Source organism: Macaca thibetana, chromosome 20, assembly GCF_024542745.1.
Source record: "Macaca thibetana thibetana isolate TM-01 chromosome 20, ASM2454274v1, whole genome shotgun sequence".
Taxonomy (NCBI): domain Eukaryota; kingdom Metazoa; phylum Chordata; class Mammalia; order Primates; family Cercopithecidae; genus Macaca; species Macaca thibetana.
In genome coordinates, this window is record NC_065597.1 from 64,919,600 (window position 1) to 64,930,369 (window position 10,770).

At 47.0% G+C, this 10,770-nt stretch overlaps 1 pseudogene; it reads left to right on the forward strand.

The window, feature by feature from the left end:
* The first annotated feature begins 2,431 nt into the window (after positions 1-2,431).
* LOC126944141 (rho GTPase-activating protein 21-like) lies at positions 2,432-8,884 on the forward strand (annotated as a pseudogene).
* The last annotated feature ends 1,886 nt before the right edge of the window (positions 8,885-10,770 follow it).

Sequence of the window (10,770 nt, forward strand, 5' to 3'; positions counted from 1 at the left end):
AGACTCTTCTCTTTTTTTGTTTTCTTTTGAGCTGGAGTTTTGCTTTTGTTGCCCAGGCTGGAGAGCAATGGTGCGATCTCGGCTCACTGCAACCTCCGCCTCCTGGGTACAAGCGATTCTCTTGCCTTAGCCTCCCAAGTAGCTGGGATTACAGGCATGTACCACCACGCCTGGCTAATTTTGTATTTTTAGTAGAGACGAGGTTTCTCCATGTTGGTTAGGCTGGTCTGCAGTGGCCCAATTTCAAGCAAATGAGTATTTCGAGCAAACTCTGCCTCCCAGGTTCAAGCGATTCTTCTGTGTCAGCCTCCTGAGTAGCTGGGATTACAGGCATCTGCCACCACGTCTGGCTAATTTTTGTATCTTTAGTAGAGATGGGTTTTCACCATGTTGGCCAGGCTGGTCTCGAACTTCTGGGCTCAAGCGATCCTCTCACCTCAGCCTCCCAAAATGCTGAGATTACAGGTGTGAGCCACCACACCCAGCCTCCTCTTTTCTTTTCTAGCCACATTCGTCCCTTGGACAATCCATCCAGCCCCATATCTTTAAATCCCATCTGTATGCCCTTGACTTACACACGTCAGTCACCATTCCAGACCTCCTCCAGGAACTCAATAATCCTAATCCGCTTCAGAACCTGACTTTACATCTGCTTCTTCCAGGAAGGCTTCTCAGATTAATCCACCCACTGCTCACCAGTTCTGTATTCTCCTTGTCCCCAGCATTTGCAGTTGCTGGCAATGTTGAAGCTTCACTGGAAACTTGACATCTTGCAAACAGTTTTCGCAGATCAAATAGCACATATTGGGGAGCCTCTCAAAAACTGCGTGACTTTGGGCAAGTTAGTTGACTTCTGTGAGCCCCTATCTGCGAAATGGAAGTAGAAATAAACTCCCACTTCTTAGGGTTTCTGTGGCACCTAAAGGAGACGTGGTCTACGAAACACCAGTGCTTAGCACACAGTAAGTATCCACTACATATTAGTATTTATTACTATTTTTTTTGAGGCAGAGTCTCACTCTGTTGCCCAGGCTGGAATACAGTAGTGTGATCTCCCCTTACTGTAGCCTCCACCTCCTGGGCTTAGGTGATCCTCCCACCTCAGCCTCCCAAGTAGCTGGGACTATAGGCACACGCCACCATGCCTGAATAATTTTTGCATTTTTGGTACAGATGAGGTCTTACTATGTTGTCTGGTCTGGTCTCAAGCCCCTGGGCTCAAGCTCAATCCCAAAATGCTGAGATTATAGGCGCAAGCCACTGCACCTGGCCAATTTATTACTATTATTATCTGGAAATGACCTGGCAAGTTAGATGTTTTGATCTCCATTATGAGGAACCCAAAGCACACAGACTAGAGCAATTTGTACAACTCACAGCAGCCAGCAGGAAATCAAGCCACATTTCCTGCCTTTCTGTTCTACTTCCCCACATCCTTCAGAGATTCCATTTCTAACATTCCACTTTATATCCAACGGCATTCATCTCACATGTGAATTTTAAATCATTCTCCGATTTCTGGTTACACCCAATAACAATGACGATGCTCTGCTTCCCAGGCCTTTGTGACTTTTGCAAGCATGTTCATGTAGGATTTCACACTTGAATTGCCCAGCAATTCTGCAGTATGGGTAAGGTACATCCCACAATGTGGGCAGGCACATCCTCATTTTGCAGACAGGAAACCTGAGACTCAGAGTGGCAAAGTCACTTGTTCATGATTTCACAGCACAAAATGGCAAAAACCATTGTTAGAATTCAAGGGCTGGCCGGGCGCTGTGGCTCACGCCTGTAATCCCAGCACGTTGGGAGGCTGAGGCGGGCAGATCATGAAGTAAAGAGATCGAGACCATCCTGGCTAACACAACGAAACCCCATCTCTACTAAAAATTACAAAAAAATTAGCCGGGCATGGTGGCGGGTCTCTGTAGTCCCAGCTACTCAGGAAGCTGAGGCAGGAGAATGGCGTGAACCTGGGAGGTGGAACTTGCAGTGAGCCGAGATCGGGCCCCTGCGCTCCAGCCTGGGCAACAGAGTGAGACTTCATCTCAAAAAAAAAAAAAAAAAAAAAAAAAAAATTCAAGGGCTAAGCCAGGGTTCACCTTCCAGCCTACCACAAACTCACATGCCTTCTCTTTCCCCCTCTCTCCTACCACCAAAAGATCCTGCATTCAGCAGACCCTCAATGAATGCTTATAGGGAGCCTCCCCCTCCAGAGAGGGTAACAATGTGCACCATGATCATCTTCAGACCCCAAAGAAGACCCAAGAAAGGCGAGTGGGGTGAGTGGCTGCCTTAGGCCGACCCAGCTCTGGAAATTCTGTCCCCAACTCAGGCATCATCTAGGGGGTCATTCTAAGTATTCAAAGTATTTGGGTAGAAAGTATTTCAAAAGCAAGTTGGTTGTTTATTCATGAAACTTCCTCCCAAGATGGAGAAACCACAGGGGTAAGTTCTCTTTTCCAAGTAAATATATTAATCTGCTTCTCCAAATTTGAACTGTGCAGGGGACAGAGATTCCCCAAACTCTTGCAAAGCCAGATTCCACCCATCCGGGAACCAGCCTCATCCATTGCCCATCATTCAACGAACGTGTTGCTAGGAGCCTACAAACTGCCATTCTGTGTGTGTGTGTGTGTGTGTGTGTGTGTGTGTGTGTGTGTGTGTGTGTGTGTGTAGGTGGTGGGGTGGGGGAGTAGACAAGTGTGGTTGGCATGCAAAATGAAGTATTTTTATTTATTTATTTATTAGGGACAAGGTCTCACTCCATCATCTAGGCTGGAGTGCAGTGGCATGATTATAGCTCACTGCAGTCTCGAACTCCTGGGCTCAAACCGTCCTGCCGCTTCCTGAGTAGCTGGGACTACAGGTGTGTACCACCACACCCAGCTAATTTTTAAAATATTTTTTGTAGAGATGGGATCTTGCTATGTTGCCCAGGCTCAACATGAATTATTCTTAATGTGAAGGGAAATGTCTTCACAGAGGGTGTTAGAGGCTGAATTGAGTCCCCCATCCCTATTCATACGAAGTCCTAAAACCTAGCACCTCAGAATGTGACTGTATTTGGAGACCAACTCTTCAATGAAGACTTTGGATTAAAATGAGGTCATTAGGGGCCGGGCACAGTGGCTCATGCCTGTAATCCCAGCACTTTGGGAGGACAAGGCGGGCAGATCATGAGGTCAAGAGACAGAGTCCATCGTGGCCACATGGTGAAACCCTGTCTCTACTAAAAATACAAAAAATAGCCGGGCTTGGTAGCAGGTGCCTGTAGTGTCAGCTACTCGGGAGGCTGAGGCAGGAAAATCTCTTGAACCCAGAAGGTAGGGGTTGCAGTGAGGTGAGATCGCACTACTGCACTCCAGGCTGGGCGATAGAGTAAGACTCTGTCTCAAAAAAAAAATAAAATAGAGATGGAGGATGTGCTATGTTGCCCAGGCTAGTCTTGAACTCCTGGCCTCAAGTGATCCTCCTGCTTCAGTCTTCCAAAGTGCTGGATTACAGGCATGAGCCACCGCACCCAGCCAGAAAATAGCATTTTTATTGCCGAAGCCACCCAGTCCATGGTACTTTAATACGGTAGGCTGAGCAGACTCATGCAAAGGGAATGTCCTTTTGCATCACGGACTGTGTCCATTGTTGGACACAATTTCCACTCCTCCTTATTGCCTTGCACATGCCTGCTTTACTCATCGACATTGCCTCACTTCTCCTGATGGTGTATGAGTTCATACTTACTAAGAGGTTACTTGTGGAAAGGCTAAGAACCACTTTCGATCTTCCATCCCACATGACTGCCAAACCCGTTATCATCAGGGTGGCTTCCCATCCACTCATCGGAAGAAGATATTGAAAGAACCACCATTCATCTACTGCTCTGTATTCTTCCGTTCCAGGAAAATTTCTGGCTTTATTTCTTTGATGCCTTCTTCCCTTCTGTCTTCTCGCTTCTCTTTTTAGAGAATCCCTAAACTCTTTTAGTCAGTTGTCTGGATACTCATTCATAGAGGCCCCACTAGTCTTGCGTACCTACCTAGGCTTCTGTTGCCCTATATAGAAAGCAGAATGATGGGAAAAAATGGAGGCAGGTAGAATGCAGTGAGTTAAATTGTGTCCCTAAAAAAGATATGTCCGTGGCCAGGTACAGTGGCTCACACCTGTAATTCCAGAACTTTGAAAGGCGGAGGTGGGAAGGTGGCTTGAGCCCAGTAGTTCAAGACCCACCTGGGCAACATAAAGAGCCCTCACTTCTACAAAAAAAAAAAAAGATATGTTCAAGTCCTAACTCTCCATATATGAGCAAACTTAATTCGAAATAGGATCTTTGCAGATTTCATTAAGGATCTCAAGATGAGGTCATCCTTGATTTAGGTTTGACATGGGTCAAAATCCAATGACTCATATCCCTATAAGGAAAGTAGAGGGAGATTTGAGACACATGGGAGAGAGGAGAAGGCCACGTGAAGATGGAGGCAGGGACGTCCAGGGGTGGTGGCTGATACCTGTAGCCCCAGCACTTTGGGAGGCCGAGGTGAGAGGATGGCTTGAGTCCAGGAGTTCAAGACCAGCCTGGGCAATTCAGAGAGACCTCGTCTCTATAAAAAAAATTCTAAAAACTACTAGACATGGAGGGAGGTGTGTGTCTGTAGTTCCAGCTATTCTGGTGGCTGAGGATCGCTTGAGCCAGAGAGGTCGAGGCTACAGTGAGCTATGATTGTGCCACTACACTTCAACATGGGCGACAGAGAGACCCTGTTCCAAAAAAATAACCAGTCTCCAGCATTTTATTTCGGGGAAATGGGTTCGGTTCATGCTGGTATCTCTTCCCTGTTGCAATGCTTTTACGGAATGAAACCTTCTTCAGTGCATTAGCTAGTGGTGGGCTCTGTTTGTCTTTGATGGACAGAGCCAGAGGTATAAAAACAGCGTGCTCATTCTCCTCCCTTCCAATCTCCTGTCTGGGCCCGCACTGGCCAATGGGAGCCTGTGGGTGGTGGGCGCTGCAGCTGCCTGTTGATTGGGGCTCTTATGGTCAGCACCTGTGCAGGCAGCAGGTGTGGAAGGGAAGAGAAGGGAGGGGAACCACTCTGGAGGTAACAGAAGCTAGCCAGCACACCCTGCTTCCTGGGGGCTTCTCGTGGCATCAGCAAGAGTCTTGTCATGACTGTACCTTAAAACATTCCAAGGCCAGGTGTGATGGCTCATGCCTATAATCCAGCACTTCAGGAGGCTGAGGTGGGCAGATCACTTGAGCCCAGATCACTTGAGAAACCTTTTGTTTCTCAAAAGGTACAAATGGAGCCGGGCATGGTGACTTCTATGGAGTTTGAGACCACCCTGGGAAACTCGGCAAAACCCCATCTCTACAAAAAATACAAAAATTAGCCGCATGTGGTGGTGCACACCCGTAGTCCCAGCTACTCGTGGGACTGAGAAGTGGAAGGATTGCTCGAGCCCAGGAGGTCAAGGCTGCAGTGAGCCAAGATTGCACCACTGCACTCCAGCCTGGGTGACAGAGCAAGACCCTGTTTCCAGATAAAAAACATTCTGAAAAAGTCTCACTTCTTCTGGGCAATGTACTCTGAACTTCCAGCTTAGGTCTCAGGACACACCTAAGACACAGGGGCTCTCCAGGTGGGTTCTGATGTCAGACAAAGTCATGCGTGACCCTGCGTGTTGGGTCACATGGCCGGCAGGATGACTCTGAAGGCCTCTTTTGTGTCTGGCCTGTGCCTGAATCCCAGCCAAGGGAAGCGGCCGCCCAGTCCAAAGGCCTGGCTTTCGGTTTCAGGCTGCCTGTGGTCACACCAAAGTCAAGGACTCTAGAAAATGTTTTCCTGGTTCTGCAACCTCCGGAAACCCCCTAAAACTCCCAGCAGGTGGGAAGGCACAAGGGGCTGTGAGGAGGAAGCCCCACAGGCTGAAGCCCCACAGGCCCCAGCCCCCACACTTCGCTGGGGTGCCTCCCTCCTTCTAGGATCTGGGAGTAAGCTTTCTCTTTTGACATTCCTCAGCCTGGCCCTCCTGCCAGACTCCACCCCTCACCAGGAATGGAGAATACTCATTTACTCGTTTATTATATTTATATATTTATTATGTTATTTATTTTTATAGATAGCATCTCACTTAGTCACCTAGGCTGTTAGTGTAGTGGCATAATCATAGCTCACTATAGCCTCGAACTCCTGGGCTCAAGTGAGCCTCCTTTCTCAGCCTCCCAAGTAGCTGGGACTATAGACATGCACCACTAAAGCCAGCTAATTTTTCAATTTTTTCGTAGAGATGAGGTCTCACTCTATTGCCCAGGCTGGTTTCAAACTCATGGGCTCGAGCAATCTTCCCACTTTGGCCTCCCAACGTGCTGGGATTACAGATGTAAGACACTGTGCCTGACCTGGAGAAGATTTAAAATCCAGGAAGGAAACAGAAACTGTGCTATTAGGAAGCAGGACAATGGTTCCTCTGGTGGGGGGTGGGGGGTGGCTGGAAGGGACTGACCCCCACAGGGGCTTCTGAGGGTTGCAAACATCCTGTTACTTGGTCTGGATGCTGGATCTCCGGGAGTGTTCAGTTTGTGAAAAGGTATTAAGTTGTACATTTATGATTTTACACTTTATGTATGTTATGCTATTGTTTAAAAATGTTTTTTTTTTTTTGACAGAGTGAAACTTTGGAAAATAGACTGCCAGTTTCTCAAAAGGTACAAATGGAGCCGGGCATGGTGACTTCTAATGCCAGTGCTATGGGAGGCCGAGGCAGGAGGATCACTTGAGACCAGGAGTTGGAGATAAGCCTGGGCAACAAAGTGAGACCCCCATCTCTACAAATATAAAAGTAACTGGTCATGGTGGTGCACTCCTGCAGTCCCAGCTACTCAGGAGGCTGAGGCAGGAGCCCAGGAGTTGGAGGCTGCAGTGAGCTGTGATCACACCACTGCACTATAGCCTGGGCAACAAAGTGAGACCCTCTCTCTCTAAAAAGAAAAAGAAAAAAGAAAGATGCTCTAAAATTGACTGTGGTGAAGCATGGACAACTTCGTTTATATACTAAAAGCCAATGGCTGGCCACAGTGGCTCATATCTGTAATCCCAGCACTTTGGGAGGCTGAGGTGAAATGATCACTTGAGTCCAAGAGTTCGAGACCAGTCTGGACAACAAAGGGAGACCTCATCACTACAAACAAATTCTAAAAGTTAGCAGACATAGTGGTCCAGTTACTCGGAGGCAAGGTGGGAGAATCGCTTGAACTCAGGAGGCAGAGGTTGCAGTGAGCTGAGATTGCACCACTGCACTCCAGCCTGGGTGATAGAGTGAGACTCTGTCTCCAAAGAAAGAAAAAAGCCATTGAATTGTACACTTTTAATGGATGAGTTGTATGGTATGGGAATTGCACCTCAATAAAACCGTTATAAGAAATTCACGCCGGGCGCGGTGGCTCACGCCTGTAATCTCAACACTTTGGGAGGCCAAGGCGGGCGGATCACGAGGTCAGGAGATCGAGACCACGGTGAAACCCCGTCTCTACTAAAAATACCTTGGTGGCAGGGGCCTGTAGTCCCAGCTGCTTGGGAGGCTGAGGCAGGAGAATGGCGTGAACCCGGGAGGTGGTGCTTGCAAGTGAGCGGAGATGGAGCCACTGCACTCCAGCCTGGGCGACTGAGCAAGACACCATCTCAAAAAAAAAAAGAAAAGAAAAAAAGAAATTCATCAGTGCACAGAAATGAAACAGTGAGTTTTTGGCCAATGTCAGCACCATCACCTCAGATTTTTCCACCACATCGTCTGCTACGTACTTGACTAGCCGGGACTCCAGTTGACTGAGCCCTGAGATGCAGTCCCTGGCAGAGAGCAACGGGGACCAGGCAGACGCCGAGAGAAGCGAACTCATCAGCGAGGGGCGGCCTGTGGAAACCGACAGTGAGAGCGAGTTTCCCGTTTTCCCCACAGCTTTGACTTCAGAGAGGCTTTTCTGAGGAAAACTGCGAAAAGTGACTAAGAGCAGCCGGAGAAATTCTGAAGGAAGTGAAGTGAGTTGCACAGAGGGAAGTTTAACACCAAGTTTAGATAGCCGGAGACAGCTCTTCAGTTCCCATAAACTCATCGACTGTGATACTCTCTCCAGGAAAAAATCAGCTAGGTTCAGGTCAGACAGTGGAAGTCTAGGAGATGCCAAGAACGAGAAAGAAACACCTTCATTAACTAAAGCGTTTGATGTTATGAAAAAAAGGAAAGCCAAGTGGGAGCTTTCTGACACCCACCAGAGGCGAATCCGAAAACAGGAACCTACATGGAAAACGAAAATAGCAGATCGGTTAAAACTGGGACCCAGAGCCCCTGCGGATGACATGTTTGGAGGAGGGAATCACAAAGCGAATGCTGAGACTGCTGAAAGGAAAAGCATCCCACGCAGACGTACTCTAGGAGGGCACAGAGATGCTACTGAAATCAGCGTTTTGAATTTTTGGAAAGTGCACGAGCAGAGCGGGCAGAATCGGAACTTTCAGCTGTGAACCGGTTAAAACCAAAATGCTCAGCCCAGGACCTTTCCATCTCAGACTGGCTGGCCGGGAAACGCCTACACACTAGTACCTCTGACCTTAGCAGAGGATAAAGTGGAGCTCCCCAGGCGGAGAACCCAAGCACCTTAGAAACAGCCACGACCCACACACCTTTGGCCTTTCAGTGCGACACAGGCGGTTCTTCCAGCACCTTGGCTTCAACAAACAGGCCCCTTCTTTCCATACCACTGCAGTCACCTGACCAAATGAACGGAGAAAGCTTCCAGAACGTGAGCAAAAATGCTAATTCCGCAGCGAATGCCCAACCTCATAAACTGTCTGAAACCCCAGGCAATAAATCACAATTTCATCCCTGTCTTTAAACTGGGGGTATGTCCACTCTAGCAAGTAAAAAGCTACTGCTACACATTCCAGGAACTGTCAATATTTTCTTGTACCAGAATTGTTACTATGCAGCCTTCATTTGGGCTGGTTTCATCATTTTGCACTGTGAAATAGCTTTACAGTGGATTACTACAGCCAGAAGAACATATATATATGTATTATATATACATATGTTATACATATTATATATGTATATATGTATTTAAAATATATCATATTTTATATATACATACATATATACATACATAATAAATAAATGTATTTAAAAATATATCGGATAGTTGTATACAAGTGAGCAAAGCATTTGTTGCAGCTTACTACATAGCATATACCCCAAGTCACTGAAGAAAATCACTGGCATTAGTGTGCAACAAGTTTGTTCTTTTGGCTTCATCACAAACAAAAGTGCCTCATCATAAAAATACATGTGGTTTTTAGGGTGCCATATTGTTAAAATTAGATAACTTACATTGAATAAATGAATGTGTTTTATCGGTAACAAATTTCATTACATTTACCAGTTTTAACACAGGTGGATACAGAACTTCCATTCTTTAGTCATTCCAGGTGGATCTGAGTTTTATATTCCAACTTTTAATACAGTTTTTGGGTTTTGTGTGACTTGAATTTTTAATCTTTCTGTAAAATACGTAACTTAAATGAATGTATTAAATGTGTATCTTTTCTCCAGATACCAGATTTGATATAAACGTTGTAACATAGGTGTGTAGATAGTGGATCCTGGATGGAACTGGCTTCTTTATCAAGAAGAATATAATTCTGCATGAGGACTTAATGAATCCAAACCTGTGTCATGCCTGTGTCCATATCCAGTTAAATACTGGAAATAAAAATCATTTTGGTGAAAAAAAAAAGAAAAAAGAAAGAAAGAAAGAAATTCAGCAGGGCATTAGCATTAGAAAGAATACCAGACCAATCTGAATGAATGCTGGACAGATGGCCCCACCCACAGGGCTGCACCGGTGCCTACCAGTGGCCTCCAGCCACCGGACAAACATACACAGTCTGTTGGCTTCCCAGGCTCAGAAAGACTCCAGATCATAATCTAGTGCAGAGAATCCTGAAGGTGGGAAGTACAGGCAAGATCCAACGCAATCCTTGGGCTCCCTAGAAACAGATCCTGAGATAAGGATGTGGGTGGGAATAGTTTATTTGGGGAGGGTTCCAGGAAGGGAAGGAAGTTAGAATACGTGATGAACAACTGAGGCTCAATCCCATTTCGGGGTGAGGGAGAGGGAGCATTTATCCTCCACCCTGACCATCACTGTGCAGGGGGGAGTGCTCCTGGGGCATTCACTGCCTTCTTCTCACCCTGGCTTGGGTGGATGGAGCCCACAGGTGCAGAGTCACAGCTTGCCTGGACGTGTGCTGGATTTTTGAGTGCCAAGGAGTATGGGCAGGGCAGCCCCAACTCCACCTTGCCTGGGCAGCTCTCAGGTGCTGTGAAACCGTGGGTAAGCCCTGGCCCCTGCAGGCCTCAGTTTCCCCTATCTGAAAAGTACAAAATGAAGGTGATGAGAGCAGTGTTCTCAATGGGGCATTTGGCCATATCTGGAGATATTCTGGGCTGTCACAACAGGGAGGGAAGGTGTGTCTGGCATCTAGTGGGTAGAGACCAGAGATGCTGAATCCTACAGTGCACATGACAGAATTTCACAACATAGAGTTATGTAACCCAAAATGTCAGCAGTGCCTCAGCTGAGAAGCCGGAGCTAGGATCCACCCACCTCAGCCTCCCAAAGTGCTGGCATTACAGGTGTGAGTTACCGCGCCCGGCTGAGAAATTCTACGAATGATTTTCAACTTGAACATGCCAAGCTCTGAGTATATCCCAGAGAAGGCT